The sequence below is a fragment of the Monomorium pharaonis genome, chromosome 1, assembly GCF_013373865.1.
Source record: "Monomorium pharaonis isolate MP-MQ-018 chromosome 1, ASM1337386v2, whole genome shotgun sequence".
Taxonomy (NCBI): Eukaryota; Metazoa; Arthropoda; class Insecta; order Hymenoptera; family Formicidae; genus Monomorium; species Monomorium pharaonis.
The window spans coordinates 5,069,608-5,094,362 of NC_050467.1; the positions used below are offsets into that span (position 1 = coordinate 5,069,608).

The window sequence follows — 24,755 nt, forward strand, 5'->3', positions numbered from 1 at the left end:
CTCCGAATGAAATCTAATCGTCGAGCGTGATAATTTGATCTGAAATAAATGCGGACCGGCTATAGAAGTGTCAGTCTTTGCATAAAAGCATTGAACATTAATCAATTCGTAATGTCGAACAGCATCGTTTACATGTCTCTTGTTGACACAATATGCAGCATTTATACCCTTTTAACGGACATTAATTATTTATCTGCCATCGGATAGGCGGTAATTATTTGCTCTCTATATTTTCAGCTCCCCTCCGCGCTGATTATGACAGGCATCGGGGTATCGGTCGCTGCGCCGTAACGATATTTGGCGTCGGTACTTGTGACGTCCGATTTATTAGATTTCGAGCGGTGTTCCGCTGCCGCGATATCGAAGAGGCAAGCGCGCTTCTCCTAGGGGCAAACATTGTCCGCAAACCTCACGGGCTACGGTAAATATGCGCGCAAACCGGCCGGGTCAACGATGTATGACCCCGCAGTCGCCGCCGCAGTCGAAACGGTAATGGAGTCCGGCGGCGGTATTGAGTTAAGTTACATATGCATACAATTCCGAGTAAATACCTAGTAACGTTCGCGCATACATCATTTCGAGCAGCTACCGGGTGGTTTATACGTATACGCTTCACTCGCGCGGCGGACGGTTAACACGCGGCGGCGGCGGCGGCGGCCGGGAACTATTGACCGCGAGCGCGTGTAATCGTCGTACTTTTGTTTACGATACGCTTCCCTTCTCCACGGGGAATAAACGACGGCGGGATATACCGACCTTACGAGATGCGTTGCATTAATATCTCATCTGCGGTACGTACGTACGTGCCTATGTACCATGCGTTATTTCGTACGGGCTGCCGCTTCCGCGAAATAACGAGGAAAGTTCGCTCATTGTTAAAGCGCTTGATCGAAACTCATTTTTCGATACTGTTGATTTAATTTAACCGATACTCAACAGTTAATGAAGTTATAGCTATCATTTTAATCTCTTTCCTACATATATCTCAACCAATTAAAAACGCGAATAGAGAAAAGTCATCAGTATTGGCATATCGTTTTGTTCTTTGATAGTATTTTTTAAACAAAAGTGAAAATCAAACTTTGAAAACATAAGTGTAAACTGGAAAGTGTCTTTTATCCAATGGCGTATTAGTATTTACAATATTATTGTTTTAGTAATAATTAATATTTTTGCAACATAATCAAAAAGAAACGTTTAAAAAATTGAGCTTACAAAATTCGTGTACAGTGGGTTACATTTTTCTTTTCTTTCCCTTTCCCACGAGTCATTTGTATAAAATATTTACAAGTTAAAATATATGAGAATTTCTGGAAGAGATTTCACTTCGATGTAAAAACATTTTTTTGTCGATTATGCAAATGTATCTTATGTCGTTTCGCAAGAAGCAATATGTAGCGTGACTATATATTAAGATTAGATTAGATTACATTTATTTTTAGTAGATTTTATATAGAAAAAATTCATAAGTGATGTAAACTATGAGTTTTTAATTTATTTAATCTTATCTTTAATTATCTAAGTAGATCATGTTTTATCAATATTACTAATACAGTGCAATCTGTTTTATATTGGAACGCCAAGGAACATTAATGATTGTGATGTGCGTTTAATAATTAACTCAGCGTTCTTTCGTGTTTACTATATATAGTATGTGACTATTTATTTTGTTACTGTGTGGACCGTATTTTACAACGATGCTGACTGTTCGACTTTCGGACGCAAAGTGAAGTACACGAGCCGAATGGTTGTTCGTTTGCCTTGCTCACAATACGATAAATACAAAATACTGGCAACTTAACTCTCAGTCGTTAAACCAACAGACACAATTTATATAAATAAGATTTAGAATGATAATTTAACGTCTAATATGTATTTATGCGAATTATAATAATGAATATTTTGATAAATTAATACTAAATTAGTGTCGTCAAATGCTTTAACACAATCTTTGTTAGGAAAATGCCGCTTTAGGAGGTGTGTGCCAGTATAAGCAACCTTTCTTTATTACTTAAAAATGTCAATATAAAACTGAGATTTTTATGATTCAGTTTAATTACAATAAATAAAATCTTATTAATCTAATATTTAAAATATCTAATAAAACAATATTAATAATCGTTTAGTTTGTAATTTGTTTTTAGATTAATAAAAGTAATTAATATATAAAGCTTTATATAATTCTGTTTATGTTTACAGAAATATGTGCTACATTATAGGAAAGAAAAGCTGAAGCGCTAAGTGCGCATTTTATGTAGCTAACGATAAAAAAACAAGACGTTAATTATCACTTTCTATTATGTCAAAGTGAAAAAGTAATTACTTTAAATTTATACCGAATGATTAAATCGTCCATGTAATAGCTCAAGCATGCATGCACACGTACACAGATAAAATATCTCGTATGCCCGTTATAGTTTATACGGCGTATTAAAAGTAAATTAGCGGTGAGCGGTATAGCGAGCAATCGTTATAATAATATAGTAACGGTAGGCGAATGAAAACGGAGGGTGAATCGGACTTTAAATTAAAGACTCGTCCATTGTCTCACTCCCGCATATCGACTTGCTCTGTTAACTCTTTTGATGGCCTCACATCCGGTTATTGCACATTACTTTCTCTATAGCTGTATAATTCTTTTAGTTATACTTATCTATTTTTTTTAAATCTGAATTTCAACATTTTTAATTTTGCGTGAGTATTAATTTTATTAATATGTTAAGAATCTTTTTTATAATTTCTAAGAGTTTATACATATACAAAAGGGTACAAAATAACTGTAGAATAAAAATAGTCTTCTTTCCATTATTCGATTTAATAAATAATTATTAAGTGAATTAACGTAAAATATAATACTTTGTGGAGGACTCACAATTCGAAAAGATTACATGTTTGTATATTGTAATTGAGGAAAGAGCCATGATGGCGCAAAGAAGTGAAGCAGGTTCAACCCACAATTTCATGCACTCTGTATTGTATTATATGTCTGACGTCATATCCAGATTAGGAAGGTAGACTCGCCGCTTCTGCTGAAACTTGGTTGTTTTACGTAATTTTAGTCCTGATGGGTGTTACATGGTAGTCCAACGAAAGCAGCAATCTTATGGGCTGTAGCAGCAGGGGGTAGCGTTCCAGTGGCTGGCGTTAGCATACGGTGCACCTAAATATAGTAGCGTACCAGCGAACAATATATTACGCTGACTTGCCTATATACTAGATAACGACGACGACGACCAAGACGACGACGACGACGACGACGACGACGACGGCCACTGGATAAAATAAATAGCCCGGACTTTCCTCGCAACGTGATACATTGCCCGTTAATTGTACGTTACCGCGGATACCGGTGGCGGTGTGTTTTCAATTTACATCGATAGATGATCTCTCGCTCGCTCTCGCGAACTGTCGCGAATGCGGATTATGACGTCTATATCGGATCACATCGAAAAGAATCGGACGCGCGATTAAATTACGACACGCTCGAACGAGCAGAGCATCGATAACGTTGTTGAAGATAGTGGTGCCGCGAGTGCAGATACTCGCAAAAGAAAATATCCAGTTACGAGCGAGGATATCCCGGTACATTTTGCGTCCGGGATACTCTCGGGAGTCTCTTACGCGCGCGCCAATGCGAGCTAGCTAGTTGGCACTAAGATAAAAATAAGTATGCCGATTACAGAGTAGATATGCCGGAACGCGCATACGTGCACACATACACGCGGAAGGTATACAAATATATTATTAACACCCGAGTGCCGATTAGAATCGGAAATGACATCGGAAAATATGAAACGCAATGTTAACAACGGCCGACCGCGGATCGAGAGATATCTGGATGGTATAGCGGCGAGGTGTATCCGGGCGCGGTATTAACAATATTACCCCCGTCGACAACGGTAGGGAATACACAGAAAGCGTAATAACACGGCTGACCGCCGATGAAGCGTATCCGTACGGCGAGTAATCCATACGTACGAAAGCCCCGGATCTATCTAACGATTTAACGAGCATTATCTAACGGCCGGCAGAGTCGGCCTATTAAAATGATTTATATCGCAACGAGACTGCATTACGCCGCGCTTAAGTCTTCATCAGATAAAAAGTGTCCGACCAGACGCGACGTGCTGTATCATTCACGTGCACTAGACACGCTCCTACCGCGAACGAGGCTGCGTTGGATCGAGTTTAAGCAATATCGACACGCGGATATAAATTATAAACACAATTCACACACACACACACACACGCACACACACAACATACATACATACGTACGCGAGAATACGGTGTATGTTTACGAATCTCTGCACGCGCGTGTGTGTGTCGCGTACATGTGAGGGGATTTAAACGATAGCTCCGATAAAACGCGGATCACGAGAAGCTGCGCTCCGCGACGAAGCTATCGCTACTAACCTGCCGACTTCTTCCCTTCCCCCTTTCTTCTTTTTCTTCCTTTTCTTCTTCTTCTTCTTCTCCATCGCCTTCTTCCGCTTCTTCGCTCGAGCGCGCAGCGAGGCGTTTCATTCTTTTGACTTCCGACTCTTTCTTCTCTCCTTCTGTCTCTTTCTCTTACACGCGAGCAGGGACGTTGCTGATACTTAGGTAAATTGAAGTGCGTACTTTGCTTCCGAGATCGAGTATTTGTAGTCTCGCTAGTTTATCTCCGGCGCTATCCACGGAAAATGCGACTGCGCTGCAAAGTGCATATTTTAATATCATAAAGATTGTTTAGAAACACTGTGAAAAAAAAAGACTTTTCGTATATCCGACGCATCTTTCAGCGATATTTCTTTGAACTAAATACCGAGTTAGCTTTGCGGGAGATGTTCATCCTTTCAACCAGCGCCAGGGTTGTACGTATAAGAAAGCGCGTGTTTTCTTATTTTAAGCTACTTTGTAAGATACGAAGCTCATCAAAATCGGACGGGGGGGATGTCGTTTCTTTCTTTTTTTTTTTTTTTTCATCAGTTAAACGAGCTACATTCATTCTTCTTTCCGTCTCCCTCGCTCGTGCGGATAGACACGTCCTCCATTTTTCACCCGCCCTGCCCTTTTTGCCTTCGTACTACGTGAGTAGATGTTCCAGTCTTCCTTCTCCCCGTCTCTTTTTGCTCCTCGTCTCTCCTTCCCACCGATTATGCGCCGGTAGTAGATGCGCAACGGCATCGTCTTCCTCGCTTCGCTTCCTCCCATCTTCTTCCCTTCTCCATCTCTTTCTATTCCCCGCAGCGGAGTGGAAGCAAATACGTACTGTCGTTGCTCCAACAATTCTCCATCTCCGTCTCACGTCCTTCCGCAGAAGTCAGCCTGTTTCTCGAATCTTCCCTCTTTTTTCCCGTGCGACTCAGCTCGATCCGACTCACGATCTCTCTTTTCTATTCGCGCTCCCTCTTTTCCCGTTCAGCGCGGACCGTTTTCCGTCTCCTTTCATTTCTGCAGAATCCTTTTTTCTGCCTACACGGTGTCCCAAAGCTTTCGTTTTGATAGCACATTCCTGATTAAATTCTTGATATCGACACCTCTATTGTTTATTGTGTCTTTTAACACTTGTCGCTAAACACGGTACGGCAATAAAACGATAAATTAAAAATGTTATTTTATTCGAATTTAAGCGAATTATGCAAACTTTTATTTTGAACACCCGAAGATTAATTTGTCAAACATTCTTCTTTTTTCATCTCTCGTAATTTTGTCTGTGTCTGAACATTCAATTAAAGATAAAATCAAATGCAACTTAGTAAGAGAGTCTGAAATTAATACGGCGTATTGGAACACCCTATATATCGTTTTAACGCTATGTATACGTGTTGGTACATTTTCTTTCTGTCTACGTCCAACCAATTCTCTCTCAGATTCTCTCCCTTTCGAGACGGGGCGATATACATATATTCAAAGTTTGTTCTTCTTCAACTCACATTCTCTGCACTCACTCTTTCTTCCTTCTTCTTCTTCTCTCTCTCTCTCTCTCTCTCTCTCTTTCTTTCTCTCTCCATCTCGGTCCTTCAAGAGCTCTGTAGGAGAGAAATATATTTTCGTCCATCGCACGAAACCACTATCGCCGACTCCGTCCGGCTCGCCTAATACGCTCTTTCTCTTCTCCTCTCGCTTATTCGTACATTTTCCCTGTCGCTCTTATTCACCGCCCGATCTGAGATCCGCCACGAAGCCCGATTTTCGCGAGAGAGCGTTGGGGAACACATATATGGATTAGGGTAGAGCGCGATGCGCGAAAGAGAGGCGACGTCGGCGTAACGGAGAGGGCACGAGCAAGAGAGTGAAAGGTAAACGCACGGCACGGAACAGAGTCCGAGGTATCGATGAGATAGACGGAGGAAAGGAGACCGCGCGATCCGCACACATGTCGCCGAGAGGCGTCTGCCCGGCGAACTGCTGCAGCGTAGTAAAGTTAATGGAAAGGTTCATTCTTCCTTCGTGCCAGGCGGATATTAAGAGGCAACTCGAAAGAAATTACACTCTCGGTTTTCACAGATTTACAATGCGCACTTGAATCACAATGACATAATTATATTTCTTATTTTTAATGAACACTATTTATTTCGCTTTGTAACAATACGTATTTGGCCATCGAAGTGTTGCAACTTGCTTTAGCGTCGCATATTTGTGTATTTCAGCTACATGCCGTTTTTATGCAACGATTAAATATTCGCATTCTCAATGCAATATTATATAACTTGGATCAAATAATTTTGCCATGTCTTTATATAGACATGTAACACTTCAAAAACTTTAATAATTCTATAAAACGTCTCTTATGTCTAATTTTAACGAGATGTTTGAATAAAGACAACTCGTTCGTAGTATTTTGAGAAAGAGAGAGAGAGAGAGAGTCAAGCTCCCTCTCTCATCGGAGGATGTGTTTATCCAAGTTTCTCATCCGTAACGTAAATATTATATTTTAATGTTGATATTTGCTGTCATTTCTGTAACAAAAATCCTTTTAATACAGTCAAGTAAATAGACTTTAATTATATAAATTTGATAAAGCTTTTGGACGTATTAGCCGAGCCTTTGACGTGCCGCATCGTGCAAGCATATGAGATGCACCTGCATATTCATTTCTCGATGCAGGGCGAGCGGGTTCACATAGAGGCAAAGTTACCGCGGCGTGCCACCTACCTACCTCTACCTCTACCGTATACAGGCGGTACGGAAGCAAATCGAGAATTTCACGCTTATTTGCCGAAATGATCATGCCCCGACCGCTGGCGGCCATCTCCCGCAGGAAAACACTGCCACTTTCAGTGATTATTCCATCGATCTGACCCCGCGGCGATCGCCTTATTGGCCGATACGTGCGCGCTTATTAAATGAGAGAGCGCGCGCGCTTTCATTAGGTCGGCAACGGCATCGCCGTGGGGCTGATATGGGGAAGCTGTGCCCAACCCTCTATTCACCTCGTCCTTCCCCCCCCCCTCTCTCCTCCTCCCCTCCTTCTTTCGTTTTCCCCCCCGTGATCCTTCCGACCCCACGAAAACGCAGTTACAACCGTACTCGGGGTGGTGCGAAATCCCGCGGCGACACTGATTCGCATGGGTCGAACGTTTCATTGTGTACGCACCCATTAAGCATTCTATTTGACTTCACCCGCTTACACATCGTGAATCCACTTCTACCCGCATTATTCGTCTTTCTCTCCCCTTCTCTTTCCCTCTTTCTCACTCTTTCGGCTGATCTACATAAACAAGATTAAGTTTCCGTGTGTCCGTTTTCTCCCTCTCTCGCTCTCTCTCCCTGTCTCTTTCTCTCCCTCTCTCTCTCTCTAACCGCATCACGCGAGAATGACTCGACGGATTTTCAACAAGCTTAGAGGACGTTTGATTTTAAATGCAAGCTCCGTGCTGCATAAAATTTCTTTAACAAGAAAAACGTGAATGTATGAATAATAAAACGATACATCACATAATAAAATAAAATGTAAAAAGTGTAGGAATATGTAGATTAATATTATGAAAAATCTTATTATTCTTGAATAGATTTGCCAGATAACAAGAGTATGTAGAAAAAATATTACTAAAAAAGTTGCGTTTTATTCGTAGTAATTTTTGTAAAATTAAAACTAAAAAATTTCTTTCATCGAGAAGCGGAAAGAGTGAAAGGTGGTTTTTTTTTTAATACCTTTTATAAATTCTATACATTACAGGATACTACAATCTAAATTTAGCATCTAGTATCTAAATGCTTAACGGCACCGGTCGACAACAGGCTTCTCCCTCTTCCTATATTTTCACAGTGTGTGCACCCTCGTAACGCCCCTCATACATTTGCCCCTGTCGTATCTGCCGGCACTCTCTTTGTCTTGCTCTTCGTCGCGCATATGCTCGCTGGCTTGTTCTTTTTTCCTCCTTGACGGCTCGCAGCCTCCGAAATGAACTGCACGGAGGAGGACGCTCGTGTTAAGGGTAAACGCGCGTAGAGGCCTCTCTCTCTCTCTCACCCCTCCCCCTTGTCCATTAATAATAGCTTTAGAAATCCGTGCCTTTCTAACAGTCTCACGTCAAAACTAACACGGGGACCTGCCCCAACTTCATAAGCCACGCTACTCGCCTCTCAATTTATTCTCCACATCGCATATTAGACTGCGCTCCTCCCTCATTTACTTAACGAAATCGGGACCGATCCCTTCAGAATCGGTCATTTGTAAAACCGCGCCCGACAATGAACTTTACAATTTCACGCAAACGAATTATAAGTAGATTAGCTGCACAATAAGAAATTGTGTCTGATACATTTTTCTTTACATATTTCCGTGTATATTCCCGAATGCATTTTTCAATCTTACCGAAATTAAGATAAGCGAATAATGAGAAGAACGCACGAATTTTATGCCACATTCTGTACATCATAACATATTCTACACTCTCAAGTAATTTTTACTGTAGCATCTTTTACACGCGTATAGAATGTTGTTTATCACGTGCATACAAATGTATTACCGTTGGACGTTAAAAAAGAAAGTATAGCGAGCGTGACATTTTACGTTTTACGACAATTCTGATAAATTGATAAAATGCTGAGGTCTGTCAGACTTTAGCGTGCACTTGCGTCAAATATATGAAGCCGGATTCCATGGTCTCGCGTAAAAAGGAATTTGTTGCAAAACAAGCTTCGGGATGGACAGGATGCGCTCAAATTATATATGACGCAGCAGTACTACCGAGAAGGCTGTATCTAATCGGGAAAGATAAAATAACGTTCAAATTAGCACGTAAGGCCGATCCGATTTCATGCGACAATACCGGATAGCATTCCAGTTGATATTTTTATAGCTGTAATGCCATTATCTAAGTACAACATCTCCTTTAACCGGATGCTGGACACATTACTAAAGATACTACTCAGCGATAAATGTAATTAAGAAGAAAGTAGAAACTAACTTGACTGCTCTCTTCAGAAGTTAAGTTTCGATAAGATAGGATTCTTCAAATTTTGAATTCATAGAGATCACAGTATCATTTTTTATTACTTAAAATGTTAATTTTTATGCTTGTTAGAGTTAAAAAAAGATTTCAAATTTTTTTACACTGAAAAAGGGCTTGGTTATAATAATCCAGCCTTGGTTAAAGTTACCCAGTGCCCTGGTGAAAGTTTTAACTAAAGTTTTAACTAAACATAAGGTATATATAACAAAATAATGTAATTATAATAAAATGTTTACCATTACTACCAAATGTTTTGTTAATATTAATATCAATAATATAATTTTGTTATTATTACTATATTTATTTATAATTAACAATCAAATATTTCAACAATATCATTACTAAATGATTTTACAAATTTGCCAAGAAATATTTTTTTCAATGTACAATTTACGTAAAATTTATATTTGTATGTAAATTTTCGCCATTTATTATTTTAATTATCTTGCAAGTAGAATAAAATCTAGAAAAAATTAGTGTAGCATAGATAATTGTATTGTTCGAAACTTTTAGTGGTTTATGCAAATTTTCAAAACTAATTGAAGATGCACCGAAATGTATCAAAATATACGGCGATACTCTTGCCGAAGGTAATTTCGGAAACTGATGTCGCTACGCGGTAGCAATATCGTCCTCTCTAATGTAAACGGGTATCGAGAAAGAGGAAGAGAGAGAAGGCTTAACGAGCCTCCGATCGCCGCTTCCGGTTACATGGTGATCATCGTGCGCTTGATGTCCGTCACCGACAACGACGAGAGGGAAAAGTTAAAACGAATCTCTCCTAATTGCCATCCCCTTGTTCACTTTCTCGGGTCCCGCGTTGTTTGTCACCGACGATCCTCTCTCGGTTTTCTCTTTCTCTCTCCAATATCGATGTCGAGAGGGAAAGATCGAGTGAACGGATACGCGTCGAAACGATAACACACATACACACGAGAGAAAGAGAGAGAGAGAGACAGAGAGAGAGAGGGGGGGGCTGATAGGGTTTTACAAAGAGAAGAAGGGAGATCGACGAAAGTTGAGTGATCGAAAAGGAAGGAGGCTGAGATAGAAGGTGAATTAAAGAGGATGAACGAAGATGAGCGAGAAAAGGAGGTAAGGAGAAGAAGAGGAAGAGAGAAAAGGATGAGAAGAGAGACAGTCTGAATCGAAGTGCAGAGACTGGAGTGAGACGGACGGAATTAAAGAGGGAAGGAGGAGCGAACCTGGACAGAGCTGAAAGGGAAAGAGGGATAGGGCGAGATACCGGGCCGAGAGAGAACGAGCGAGAGGACTTGGCCTTTGTCTTGCCGCGAAGAGAGTCCGCTTCGCGGTGAAGGAGTGCTTCTTCGTGCTCCCCGGCTTCTTCTCTTCGTGCCTCGTCGTGCTCCTTCAAGCTCCCTCGGTTTCTTTTCTCCTCCAGGCCAGGTCTTCGCGAATACGCTCGCCGTTGCGGCCTTCGAAGGAAAGAACGACGGGGGTCGGGGGAGGAGGACGCCTGTGCGAAACGCCAGTCCTCCCCTTGCCTGGCCAACGCCGGAAATTGACACCCGAGCTCCCCCGGTTTCCCGTTCGACCGAATTCCTTCTTGTTTGCGCGCATCTGCCGTCTTTTCCGCCTCGCAGTTTGCAAAAAAATAGCTTTCCTGCGTGAGGCATTTGCGCCAAAGTACGCTACACTTTGCCCTGTGTAATGATAAAATAAAATACCTGCCACGACGAGATGTTAATATGTCTCTCTCTGTATCGTAATTTAGCTGAACGATAATAACTATCGTTAAATAATACTAAAATTATTCTTAGTAAAAAAACATCTCCTTATTATTAAATAGTAAGTAGCATAATAAAAAAATAAATTATTATTTAATAAAGAGTTGGGGTTTTTAGAGTAACGTCTTAATTAATTCGTTTTTATATATAGCTCTATTATCGCTCAAATATATGTATCCACTCGATTTATATCAGTTAAGAATATGCTTTGCATCACCGATGTCTGTTTCTCTCGATGCAATAAGTCGCTTATATCTATTGATGACGTTAACGATTAGGAACTACGCAGAGTTCTTACTTTAAGAAACAATAATTCATCAGAACAGATTATCATCACGACCGACGAGTTTAATCACAAGTGCTATAAAAGCTTCAATATATTGATTCAAACAGATAATACATATCTAATGTACACACAACCAAGTAAGCGTCTTTTAACAAGGCACTAATCATTCAATTAATATGGTACATCAAAATATATAAATAACTGGAGCGATCAATCGAAGCATCGATCGAACATTACAGCTACAATCTTAAAATTGCAATAAACGAGCAACGTGTTTTTCCCAGAGAGATATACAAAAAAAAATCTTTCAGATATAGATTTCTAACAGAAAAAAAAATTTTTAAGGCATCGTATAAGGGAGTTTCTCTGCTCAGGCCCGGCACAACAAGTGGCACAGGGGTTCAAGTAAAGAAAAATATTCAAATGACCAGTTTGTTGCCTTCTTTTTTTGCTGTATTGCGGTCTAAAGTTAATAATGGTGAATATAAGAAAAAATTCAGCTACAAAGTACTATCTTTATTACTGAAATAATTTTTTAAAAAATTGAGACTAAACGTTCTTCACTATTATACCACTCTTAAATAACTAAATACAACAATTTGAAATTCATATTATATCACTAGCACACATTTACCACACTTACGTGCTGTATTACTTCGATTATTGTAAACTTTTTTTTATCTTAACAATTATTTCACTCAAACGAGCAAGTGCATCGTTTCAAAAATTTAACAGTACTTTTCTGGACAGCCAAGATGTATCGTTGTAAAGTTTCACTAACATCCGTTTATTACTTCTACGTTTAATACGACAATAAAAACTGAAAAATCTTGAAAATTCATCGATTCCCACGTAGTAGGGAATCCCATAAGAGCCCACGTAAATAAAATATTTAATATCTAAATAACTAACTAATTCAGCTTTCCGAAATTTCGACAGTCAATTTATATCACTAATTTGAAACTTCTCTACAAAGTTTCATGAAAATCTGTTCATTTTGATTCCAGGATCTAAGATTCGGAAGTATCTTTGAGACCTCGCAACGTTAGCTAAAAAAAAAAGTTGGAAATCGTCACGGCATCCCCAAAGGTAATTAGGTATTATCGAAAGGTCGAAAGGGGTGGCTCGAAACGCGCGAAGGCGAAGAGAGGCAACGAGGGAGATCGATTCTCGGGCGCGCGGGAATCAGCGGCGGCGGCGGCGCGGGCGCCCCCGACGGCCGGCCCTGGCGGCGAGCGCGACCGAGCGCCACCGAGCGCCACCGAGCAGTCCCGATCACGGCGGTGGCCCCGTCGTAGCCATGTGTTGCGGTCCGCCGTGAGTGCTTTGTGACAAGAAGGGAGGCGCGCGGAGCGTGTGTGTGTATACCTCTCTCTCTTTCCGTGCGTCTTTTTTTCCGCCAGCCTCTCGCGCGCGTCTCGCAAAATCCTCCGCGGCGGCCTCCTCCGAGTGTGCCCGCGTGTGTGTCCACGGCGTTTAGCGAGGGGCGTCGCGCGGCGGCGACGACGCAAAGCCGATCGAGTGCGCGGAGACGACACCGACGACGAAAACCACCCGGGTGTGTCCCCACACTGTCTCGCGCGCGAGAGGAGAACGACCGACGAGCGAGCGACGAAACGGAGAAAAGTGCGCGCGTGTGTGTATGTGTGTGAGAGAGAGAGAGAGAGAGAAAAGGAGAGAGTGTGCGAGTGTGCGTGCTTCTCTCTACGGCGTCGCCGACGAGAAGGAGCAGCAGCCAGCAGCAGCAGCAGCGGCGGCAGCGGCAGCAGCAGCTCGTCGTGACTATTTGGCCGTTCGTACACTTCGGTAACGTTTTTCGCGTGTGAGTGCGAGTCGACGAAGAAGGAGGAGGAGGAGGTGGCGGAGGCGGAGGCGAGTTGGTAGCAGTGTCGGTTCTACGAAGAGCGACTGAGCGAGAAGGATATAGAGGGAGGAAGGGAGAGGGAGAGAGAAGCGAGAGAAAGATAGCGCGGCCCGGGCTGCGACCCGAACGTGAGATCGAGAGAGAGCGCGGCGCGGACAGAGATAGAGCGAGCAAAAGTGCGTGCTCGGTGACGCGTTTGTTTGTTGTGCGTGCCGCGACATTTCCGCGACGCGCGGAGCCCAATAAAGTTCGCGAACCGCGGGCGAACTCGGGAGGAGAGCAGCGACAGCAGCGGCTCGCGGGGGAAAACGCCGGCGTCGGGTGCTCGCGTCCTTCTCCGTCGTCCGTTATCGCCGCGTCGCGGAGTGCTCGGCTCGTCGTCGTCGTCGTCGTCGTCGTTCCCTGCGTGTGTGTGTGTGTGTCTCTCGTGTGTTTTGCCGGGCGTAACGGCCGGCGGCGGAGAAGCGGTGCACGGTGCGCGGCGCGACACACACACGCACGCACGCACGCACGCACACGCGCGAGAGCCGAAGGAGCAGCAGTGCGACCGAGCGGGAGTTGGGGGGAGGGAAAGAAGGGAGATAGCGATACAGGCGGCAAAAGAATCCGGTGTTTGAAATTATGGTGTAAGTAATAACGGCCGCGCTCGATCGGGAGGGGGAGAGGAGGGTGTATCCGCCGCCCGGTGGTGCGAGAGAACAACCGAGTCCGGGATACGGAGTTCCTTGGCGACGGCGACGGCAGTGCTTCGTCTGTGTGTCTCTATATGTGTGTACGTGCGTGAGAACAGGGTCGCGAGGTGAGGCTCCGACGTTTTGGATTATATACGGCACGAGGCGGAAGAGATATTACCCCCGGGATCTCTGAAACGCGTGTATCGGGGGAGGACGACGCCAAGAGGTGAGAGACACGCCGCGCCGTCGGGAGGAGAGGTCGGGGAGAGGAGCGCCCCCGGCCGGTCGTCGTTCCGGGTGTATGCGTGCACCCGCCTTGGCCGACCACGCGGCGACGGTAAGTGATTCTTCTCTCTTCTCTTTCTTCTTCAGCCGTGTGGGCAGCTGAGAAGCTATGCGAGCCGAGAGAGCTTAACCCTTCCCTCCCACCGAGCTCCGCTCGAAATCGATTTTTCCCCCCGGTGGTTGTTTGATTGTGTACACGCCATCTTTGTTTACGCCATCTTAATTTTGTAAATGCCTTGATTACGTATTTAAAATTTCGCTCTCGGGAGAATCAATTTGAGAAACGGACGGTACACCGGGCAATCCCCTCTATTTATTTGCTCGCGTGAAGATTAATTAAGACGTTCGATTTCGATCGTTTTCGCTTTGAATGCTTAACGCGACGTTGCCTCTCAGCCGTCCGTATAGATCGTGTATTCGTGTATGCGTGTGGAAACGGGCGGCTCTTGTTTTACACCCTGCGTCTGTGTACGTAAGTAACTTCTGGTGTTCCGGTTCTGTGTGGCGATACGTTGCTCTCGTCCCCCGACATTGACGTATCGATTGTTGACTAGGCCTAAAAGGAGGTAGGTGGAAAGTGCGATTTTTGCACTTTTTGCCACGCAGGATGAACTTCGGATTTGTATCCGTGTTCAACGCGCGGGTCCGAGGTGATAATGGCACCTCGTTATTAAAACGTTAATGCAATAATCCTGCTCTAGAGAATACGTTAGTGCACTTAGCGTGTTTAACGGTTGATTAACTATCGTTATCGTCCTTTCAATGTATACACGAATAAATTCGTAGAGATTACCTAATGAACAAGCTTCACCGTTTACGTGGATTTTAATACGCGCGTGCAAATATGTTGTCTTTAGCAAGGACGCGTGTGCATTTTTTGAAGAGGAGAAGCAATTGCATTAGCGACTTAAAATCAATATAAATGATTTTATATATACATATGATGAAATAATAATTTATTAAAATGTGTTTTTTCGTAATTTTTTAAATCTACTGAATCTGATTTTGCACGGAAAAAAATATTTGGCTAATTCGAATTTTTCTTTTGTTATTGGATACATTTTTTTAGATTATTTTATGTTTTATTTTTCTACTAAAAATTTTATAATTCGCACAAAAAAAATATTTTTAAGCTTTAAAATTACCTTCCGCTTTTGATAAATAAAATTTTTATTTATCAATATGTGTTTATATATGAATCAATTTTTACCTAATATTGTTTATTTTACTATAATTTTGTACTTACATTAACACATCGTTCTCACATTCTCAGCTTCTTATATAAGTATTTAACAGCTTAAAAAGTAAGAATAAGAATTTTTACTTGTTACTTCAAAAATCCATCTTAGCTATCATCCTTTTATTTCTATATAAATACATTCATAATAAGTTTCGTGATTTCACCTGGGAGTTAGGTATATCGAGATATCTCAAATGCGATTTAATCGCATCGATTTGCCGACGGGAATCAGACGCGAGAAGCGGCCGAGAGCATTCGTCCGTGACAGATGAGAATCCGTCGGTCGTTCGCGTGTATTGCTTAAAAAACTGCTATTAACCCATTGCGGGCTTTCGGATTCCCGTCGGATAACAGTTTGCGTTGCGCGAACGCGAAAAGGTTATTTCAACAAACTCGATACTCCGCGCGAAGTCCCTGGTATCGCGTGAGAGTGCTGGTCTACCGTGACCACGCGTGTATGTGTGCGTGCGTGCGTGCGTGCGTGCGGACGACCACCGGCCGCATGTGTCTCTCGCGGGCAAACGCGAACACGATAGTCACGCCTGCCGCAGGCACGCACACGCATCGCACACATGCACGCACGCACACATAATTCGCATTCAAAACGTAGAAACCCCGAGACGTAAGAGAATTCCTGCTTTCGAATCGCCGTGCGAGAGGAGCCATAGAGGCGTAAGTAAGAACGCGATAGAAAGGAACGGCGGGAATAAACGTGGGAATACGGTGATCGATATCAACGAGAAGGTATCGATATATACGCCCCGCGCGCTTGCATCTGGCCTGGGAAATATATGGTTATTTGCGATATCTATCCGAGAAACGCGCGAATAAATTTCCGGCATATTCTCCGTGCGCGCGTGTCGTTTGATTTTCCGTTGTGAGGCTCGAGTGGTACAGCCGGTATAGAGGAGGTGGGTAGGGTAGGTGGTGTATTCTTGGCGCCGGCATTTCAACCTTTGATATCGACGCCGGCGATAACTCGGGCGGAAACGTCGAATGGAAAATGTACGCGCCGGAGATAATGGAGTGGAGATCCCTCCAATAAAACGTGATTCGCGCAATAACGAAATAACGGCGAGCGATCGCCGTTCGGCGCTAACAGTCCTCCATCAGCGGATGGGATACGTTCGTCGCACGCAGCGATGCACGCACGCACGCAGGCACGCAGACACGCGTGCCGCGCGTGTACGTACACAGAGGCGACGCACGAGTCTCGCTCGAGGCGACGACGACGACGACGACGACGAGAATTCATTCAAGGCGGAGCTTGCGTTCGCTCGCTCGCACTCGCATTCGCATCGCGAGCGAAAATGCGGTGCGTAGGTAGGTTACTCACGCGTGTCGCCGTCCAGCTGCGTGGGAGCGATACTTGACGCGTGCACGCGCTGCGAGAGACAGAAAGAGAGAGAGAGAGAGGGAGAGAGAGAGAGAGAGAGAGAGAAGACACGATTCTCGGGATATGCACGCGCATACAGAGAATAGGGAGATAGATACCTTCTTGAATAAACTTCTGTAGCGCGCAAACTTTATTTGAAAGAGAAGCAAAACTCGCATTCGCTATTCTTTTCGTATTGAAAAATACGATCTCTTTTATATCGCGCGCGTTATTGTGCAAAAGAGATAAAAATGTATGGCAAACTTGTGTGTGCGGCAACTTACATCTCTCTAATGTAGTTTTGAATTTAAAAGGGTATAAGAGGCAACTTTTATTTAAACAAGTTTGCACTAGTGACAGATGAATTATGTTATTTTTTTCTAACTTAATAAATCTGATCCTTTTCCCAGTGGTCTTCTAATTTTGTACAAAGTTGACGTAAAATTGAAGAAATATAAGAAATATTTATTCTCATTCGTGCACGGAGAGAATTTTCTCTTCAATTTTACCCTCAAAATCCAATAATTGTGGGATAATGTGTAACCTCGAGGAATTTTACTATACTTTTTGGTAAAATTTACTAAAAGTATAGTGAAATGTACCATGCTTTTAATACAATTTACTAAAAGTATAGTAAATTTTACTAAAAAGTATAGCGAAATTCCTCGAGGTCACACATTATCCCACAATTACCAGATTTTGAGGGTAAATTTTAAGAGAGAAATTCTCTCCGTGCGGTTACAAATTATTATAAAATCAATAACGAACGAATATTGCGCTTCGCACCTACAAAATTGATCGTCGAAGCGAGACATAATTTCTCAAAAACACATCCCGAGTCGATCGCTTTAGATATTAAATTGACAATCGGTTCGCTTTCCATCAATTTATATCAAGTTTCGAAAGAACGGAAACGAACGCCCACGTATTAGTTCGCGCGATATCATCTAATAATCGTATGATCGATCGTCGTTTATACATTCGTACTTTGTCGTTTTTTTTTTTTGTTTTTTTAAATACGCACGCCCGCACGTACGTACGTGCGATACGCGAGGCAGATATCGATACCTCTCCGCATATACCGGTTGTGTGTCGGAGTAACGCCGTCGGATATATCGGCGCGCACACGGGGCCTTCCTCCTTTCTTCTTAACGTACACAGAAAACGCGCATTCACTGCCGCCGCCGCCGCCGCGGCCGCGGCCGCGGCCGCCAATCTGATACGGCGCGTGCAACGAGATACGCGCCGGGGATATTGTGCACGGCGCGCGTAATGTTCCGCCTCGGCTTCTCTTTACGAGCCGGCGGCGGCCGGTTATAAACGCGACGCGCCGCGCCGCGCCGCGCCGCGCCGCGCCGCGCGGAATTGCCGGGGAATAAAACATTCCTGCCGCGACTAACAGCGGTATTAACTCCGCGGAACGGTAACATTGCCTCGCGCGCATTTCCAAATGCGTCTCTTTCGTTTGCTTTTTCGTTCGCCGAGATCCGCGCGCGCGCGCGTCGATTTCTGCTCCGTGGAGCGGGTTTGCTAAATCCGACAACGACCCGACGGAAAACTGTGTTACGCCGCTCTCTATAAATCACGCTCCGTGTGTACGTAGCCGCGCGAGCGTGCCTCACTGTAAACACACTTATCCTCACATTATTGTTATTATTATTATTATTAACGATGGACAGTAATGCGGACTTTCTAGAATAACAGAAGAGGTCGTCTATTTTGGGTTTTGTCGAAATATTCGATTCCAAGAGCGAGTTCTATTGTTTCTGAATGTCTTCGCGAAATTGACTCGAGCATTCGTATACCCGACTACAAAGACTACCCGCTGACAGTGTAGTAATTGCTCTTCAACCGTTCAACAAGACCGTGCAGAAATAATTCTTAAGTTTTCTAGAAAGTTGGCGTGCCGAGTGTCGATGTTTAACACAGCGTGCGCGCACGAGAAATTCCTACTACCGGTGGAATTACGAGTTATCCCGCTGCTGTGTGTGTATGTGTGTTCGAGAGAAAAGTGCGACGACCGTACGGGCGGGGGGTTTAAAACACTATTTAAAACTCCGACTACCGACGCTATCGATTAATGTAGTCGCTAATGCTGCTACACGTAGTAGCCATTAACGTGCATGCGACGGCCGGCCGTTCGACAGGGCGTTATTACGCGTTTTATACGAACGCGTACTTTATAGACTATTTATCGTGTAATTGCAGACGGAAAATGCGGCTTGCCGACGCGGGTTCCGAAAATACAAATGATGATGCGTCGAATCAACTCTGTAAAAATAACCTCATCAGGTAGATAACACGTACAAAGAGAGAGAGAGAGAGAGAGAGAGAGAGAGAGAGAGAGAGAGAGAGAGAGAGAGAGAGAGAGAGAGAGAGAGAGAGAGAGAGAGAGAGAGAGAGAGAGAGAGAGAGAGAGAGAGAGAGAAGACCGTGATATTACGCTTTATTATTGTTGGCCGTCTCTTTGTGGTATTTCTGCATGCAATAAAACACACGGGGCACAATTGGCTTAAATAAACTAACACTTGCCGAGAGAGAATTACATAAATCCATTTTTTGATGGAATCCTTTCACATAGTTTTTATAAATAGTGAAATTTGTTAATAGTTAGACGATTGCGTTACGTAAGTTGAAAATCGAAGAAATATAAATGTAAATGTCTTTGAGACTCTCAAAATGTAGCTCAAGATAGTCAAGACTGTTTCATTTCTTTAACAGATGAGAATTATGATTATAATAGAATTATACATATATAATATAGTCGAATTTTATTAATGTATAATATATATAATGTAATCTAACAATAGCAGAATTTTATTCAATTAATTCGTTTAACTAATTCAGCAATTCATTCAACTAAAAATTATAATATATAATATATAACGACTGCTTCCATAATTTAAATTACCAGGTCAAAGTTTAATTTCAAGTAATAAACATATAATTAAGACACTCTCGAAACAATAAATTAATAGGATAATACGGCAAATAAGAGTTGCTGTACAGTGAGAGAAAAATGTCAAAGTATTGAGAACCAAATATTTCTCTTGTGACATTTTTTTAAATATTTATTTGTTACAAAAAAATTTATTTGTGAAAATGAAATATACATTTCTGTGAAATATACTTCCGAAATATATATATTTTTTTATATATCTTACTTAAAGAGATAACATCCAATGGGCGCAAAAATAAATAATTTATTTGCTAGAAATAGAGCACTTAATTTGCCCTTTTTAAATAAACCATTTATTAGAGAAAAATACTCGAAATTTTTTTATGTGACATAATATTTATTTTACTAAAAAAATTTATTTGTAGGACATAAACCAATTAACAAGAAAAATGAGATGTATTTCATATAGAAATATATATTTTGTTTTCACAAATAATTTTTTTTATAACCAATAAATATCGAAGAAAACGTCACATAAGAAATATTTGATTCTCAATACCTCGATATTTCTCTCTCTGTAGTTGATGCACATATATTAACAATTAAATGCAATCTTTCTAATAACAGTTTCGAATTAATCAATTTTTCGAATTGTTGCAAATTAATATTACAGAGGGAGAGAGAGAGAGAAAGAGTGAGAGATTGATTCTTAACTACAAAATATTGACATTAACCACTAATCGTTTTACGTAATCAACGAATGTGCGCTCGCCGTGAAGTCGAGAACAAGCTTCGCCGTGCCACGCTAATCTTCCAGATTATCGGACATGCTCACGGTAATTAAGTATGTATTACGGTTGCACGGTGCACACACACACGTACACGTTGTGCACGCGTACGTATGTACACGCACAATATATTAATTTGTCGCACACACGTTTACGCGACCGCTACTAATGCTGGTATAATGAAACGCATCGTTGCACCGCGTTGGTTGCGCCGCGCGTTCCTTCGCGTTATGTCTCGTTGATTTACGACCTGTCCATTGAGAATCTGAGAATTTCCAGGCACGAAGCGCGATTTCGTGTGTTTAGTCAACCCGCGCGGAGAGACGCGCGATGTACAGCCCCTGTGTATACCGTACACGTAGGAGTTTAGTGTGTATACGATAATACAGGGTGGCCATAAATTCATGCGAGCGCGCCGCGCGTCGGGATTCTTCGCGTGGCAGTTTACTTGCTCCTCCAATCACGTAATACGCTAAACATAGTAGCACCGGCCCGAGGGAGGGGGAAGATTGGTAACGTAATTACGGTATGATCCACGGTGTTGTCAATTATCTCAATTTAATAATACTGCCTATTAAAATAATACACCGAGTTTCGACGACGTTTTTGAAACTCATCAACGGACGGCGAAGTTTGCAAGTCAAGCCCGTGTCTACTTGCAATTATTATACACGACGGTGACATTATCATAAAATAATCACTCGATGTTGCGGCCAAGTTAATTTCAATGTAAACGATATGCGGCCACAGCATTAATATTTGAGTTGTGTATACCTCCCGAGTTTAGCGCGACAACGTTATGCGCTCAACTATATATTTCATCAAAATTGCTGGGAATGCCTCGGCTAGAATGCTTATAATTATGGTATAATTAATGGAAACTGATATGCGGCGCAGTTTATTATAGATATTACGTGACGTAACGCTGCTGTGCGCTACGTGACATGTCGCGATATCATACGATGCGGCTAATTGTTTAGATTAATTAGAACGCTGATGCATAGTTCGGTCCGCGGAGTTATGATGGTGTATACCCGTGCAACCTGTATATGTATCACTCTATGCTATGGCATTGGCGCTTAGGTACAACGATGCTTCTAATACATCTTCTTGATTGTATCATCGTCCCGCGACAATGACGTACCGAGTAGTATTACTGTACCTTGAATCGATCGCCATCTGTCGAGTTGGGCCCTCAAATTAAACAATTATAAAATGTAATTACATTATATTGCGGAATTGGAATACATTACAAAACCCATTGCGCTGTAATAGGCTATGTTTTTTCTGCTGCAAAACGTGACTTAATTTTAAAATTAAATTATTGCGTGTCCTCACATACATTTCTGTCAGGTATAGATTAACAAACCCTTTTAATATATTATATCGTATAAATATGATTAAGGAAAATTAAATGAAATTAAGATAAAACTAAACTAATTAAACTTTTCTCTTCACTTGATGAGTACGGCACAAAGAGCTCATTTTTCCCGGTGTTGATTAATAGCTGTAGCTCGGTTTCACAAATCTTGCGCATAGTTGATTCAGCAGCATAAAAAGTACCTTCTCTATCTCTGCTCTTGTACTTTCTCCGCAGGTCGAAATCCGCGGGATTGCCTGGCCTCCGCTCGTAAAGTGCACGTTGCGATTACGTAAGTTTTCTCTCGACGGCGTTTCGCTCCCGTGAACACGATGCTCCATCCAGTAATTATCGGCCCCGTACTCCACGAGGACCGATTTAATAAAAGTTTTCCTCCGTTTCGCATCGACGCCTGCCTACGCCGAGACGCGGGACGAAGGGTCCCTTAAGGAGCCCGTCGAGCCTTAAGTCGAATTTACACGGTCTATCTTCGACAATCACCCTCTCGAAAGTATATACCTTACGTAAATATTATTTCATTTCGAGAGGAGATGAAAGAAGCAAAAACAGTCGGCTGAAAATTAGTAGGAAGAATAATACGTAGGAGAGAAATAATGAAAAGGCTCCGGCGATATATGATTTTTAACAAAAATACAGTTTCGACGTAAGAGTTAAGAGGATTTTTAAAAAAATACTTTGTGTACTAAATAAACATTCCAATTGGACGAGTGCTTTATAGTTTCATGTTTCTAATTCGAAATTGATTTTTCGATACAAGATAGACATTGATTATTTTCATTCACTTTAACTGACTTATATGATATGATCGTTAAAGGTGCACCGATGCAGATTTCCGATAGAACGAAATCTCATTAATCCGATGCATTCCCTTTCGCCGATTTGGACGGGATAATCATCGAAGGCGAGAGTGAACCGTGTAAATTCGCCTTTAGTGTGGTTTCATTTTTTTCATTAAACTAAGTGACTGCCTCCCTCTCTCTTTCTCTCTTTCTTTTTTTTTCTGGCGCGCGATATACTCGTGGCAATCCCTTTAAGTGCTCGATTTGATCCATCGCGATGGCCCTTACGTCGTCCCCGGCGTCAAGAATGGCGCGCGATGAAAAAACGATTGAACCGGGAGCCTAATAAATCGAGAGCCTCCTTTGCGCTGATAATTCTATTCGTTTTGATTTTACATCATTCTTTTTATCACTAATCACGATTGTGTTTTTCCCATTTCGATCTCTCTCTCTCTTTCTCACGATTCTTATGTAAATTTATTCAAAAGATATCGGTGTAACATATTGGTAATATATTCACGGCAGTATAACCACGGCGCGTTATACGTGTGACGATATTCATTTCAACGATTTTTAATACAAATACTCGAAATGTGAAAACGGCAGTGAGGTAACGTAACATTCTAAGCGATGCAAATCTTTTTTAATATAGTACGAATACATATATTTTATAGTAGTAAGGTAAGGTGTTATTTTTATTTCGGATCTGTCGGTATTAATATGTTTTATCTGCTTTATGTAATTTGTTTTCTCCTAAACTTATTCGGATTATTTCATTTACAAATAATTTTAAAATTACAACCGACGGAGAAAGGCTTCTTATTTTTGTGCAGAGCTTAAAACAGCACTTTGCCCTCCGCGGCTCGCGATAGTATACCACGGACATGCTCGGAAGGCCAGAGAGATAGGCGTGAGTTATGCGTGCACGCATACCTTCGCGCTGATACGCGCGCATATAACGCGCACATATATCACGCAGACGGTATTATATCGGAATTAATCCAGGCCCTCGTCGTTTTTCCGCCCGAAGAATCTGTATGTGTAAAATTGCATATTTCTTTTTTTTAACACATATATATTTATCAAATATAATTCTGTATATATTTTTATTTCAAGTAGCGTTCTTCACGATTCCTTCATTCATTTATTCGCTTTCTAAATAAATATGATGTTGTTATTACATGGGTTTCGCAAGTAATATTGACATTTGAAAAATTCCAGATATTTGTAATCCACAATGTGCAAACTTTTACATCTGTTACGTGCGTGGTGGAGCGAAGCGCTTTAACCCGTTATCATCAATATTTATAGCTTTCTGGCTTTCCGCAAATTTCGCATAGGTATTTATAATTCCGCGTCTCTGACCACACGCTGCATATTTATAGTTGCGTGTTCCAAGCTATATATTGATATGGATAATTAAAGTCATTGCCGAATTCAACCGGCGTGATATAAATGTTTAAATTTCCGACAGAAAACGAGTTTTTTTTTTTAACGCAAGCAGGCTTATATAAATAATTTGGATAAAAATCAGCGATAAAAAGCTCATCGTTTATCGATATACTACAGCTAACAAGATTTGATATACTACGGAAAGATAACGTAGAATCGTTTATTTATATATTATATCACGCAATATGTTTCAGATTTCCATATTATCGACAACCCGTCTGGGATTACGCGTATTTATAATTTTTCACGTATCGAACTGAATGTTATTGCACTTGATTTTTTTTTTGCAATAAGTTAATTTTACTTTGCAATAAGTATTTTCCTTTCTTTGGCCGTAAAAGTGAAAAGAAAACGATCTTCCGGTGCGCGAAATCCTGCAAGTAATTAAATTAAAGGATCGCCGATAGAGATCCTTTCGCTTTATCGATGCCGGGCGCGACAGAAGGGACTCTGATAAAGAACAAAAAAGATTTTCTCTTTGACGGAACGATATTATCGTTCCCATTAGTGCGCTCGCGCGGGCGCGGGCGGGCGCGTTAAT

The 24,755-nt window shown here is 41.9% G+C and overlaps 1 protein-coding gene across 1 annotated transcript in view; it reads left to right on the forward strand.

Annotated features, from left to right (window-relative positions):
* The first annotated feature begins 12,802 nt into the window (after window positions 1-12,802).
* The window catches only part of LOC105839068 (zinc finger protein 608), a 164,913-nt gene continuing 152,960 nt past the window's right edge, over window positions 12,803-24,755 (forward strand). The window contains exon 1 of the mRNA XM_036292450.1: window positions 12,803-14,352. The gene's annotated coding sequence lies outside the window, so the exon portion shown is untranslated. The remainder of the gene's footprint in view (window positions 14,353-24,755) is intronic.